The sequence below is a fragment of the Pundamilia nyererei genome, unplaced genomic scaffold (assembly GCF_000239375.1).
Source record: "Pundamilia nyererei isolate P.nyererei 1_Seehausen unplaced genomic scaffold, PunNye1.0 scaffold00600, whole genome shotgun sequence".
Classification (NCBI taxonomy): Eukaryota; Metazoa; Chordata; class Actinopteri; order Cichliformes; family Cichlidae; genus Pundamilia; species Pundamilia nyererei.
Window position 1 is genome coordinate 42,693 of NW_005188001.1, and position 1,370 is coordinate 44,062.

Below are 1,370 nucleotides of genomic sequence, written 5' to 3' on the forward strand. Positions count from 1 at the left end.
CGAGGAGCGTGTCAGGCTACATTTCACTGTGTGTTATACTTGTATAACTATGCATGTGACAAATAATAAAGAACCTTGAACCTTGAACCTCTATAATTGCAAAAAGCAGCACCAAACCCTTTTAGCACTGGGATGCCAGGTTCTTTCTATATCCATCATTCACAAAATGCAGCAGCATGCTTTATAGCACTAGGATGCCAGGTTCTCTTTCTCTATCCCTCCTTTGCAAACAAAGCAGAATGCTTTTGACATCAGGATGTCTGGTTCTCTTCACATATTTGCAAATGCAGCAGCAAGCTTTTGGCACCGGGATGCCAGGTTCTCTTTCTCTGTCACTGATATGCAGCAATAAGCTTCTCTGCAGCTATCACTGCAAAAAGCAGCAGGGAACCCTTCTGCCTTCAGGATGTCAGTTGTCTGCCATCTGTCGTTTGCACAAAACAAAAACAAAAAACTTCCTGATACCAGGATGCCAAGTTCTCATACCAGTTTTTTGCTCTACTGTCCCCCCTTTGCAATTAGAAGTAGCAACATTTTCTGGCTCCGGGATGCCAGTTTCTCTTCACTCTATCCCTATGTCACAAATGTAGCAGCAAGCTTTCCTTTCTGGGATGCCAGCTTCCCTGCATCTATCAATCTTTCACAAAATCTAACAGTGCACATTCCTGGCACCGGGTGCCCAGTCTCCTTCACCATATCAGTCATTTGCAAACACAGCAGTAAACATTCCTCACACCAGGATGACAGTTTCTCCGTTTTGTTCCCTCCTGTGCAGAATGCAGCAGCAAACCCTTGTGGCACCGGGATGCCGGGTTCTGTCCTCTATTGCTCCTTTTAAGAGATCTGAACTCCACCATATGCATAATTCCTCAAGGCGTCCCTTTTGAAATCGGCACAGTAGTTATTGCTACCTTACCCAAAGCAAATTAACCAGCCAGGCATCCCCTCTCCATCTTCTGCCCCAAGACAAGCTCACTTAAGCATTTATGACCCCTCAAGACATTACTTCAAGTCTCAAAATCCCAGCATACATCACTGTTAGAGCTTCAGTTCCGAGTCAAGTCATGTTGCTACATGATGAAGGGTTCCCCTTAATCATCTATCAAGGTCTTTCGTAATTTTGAAATTCCTTTGATCTCTTCTCCTGCAATTTCTTCCAAATTTTTCGAGCTCATCCGCTCCACTCTATGGAATCCTCCACCACCTTATTGAGGCCATGGGCTACTTATCTTCGCTAGCCTGACTACCAGTTATATTACTGCAGAGGTCTTTGACGCAGCAGATGGCCGCCCCTCCCTGAGCCTGGTTCTGCCGGAGGTTTCTTCCTGTTAAAAGGGAGTTTTTCCTTCCCACTGTTGCCAAAGTGCTTG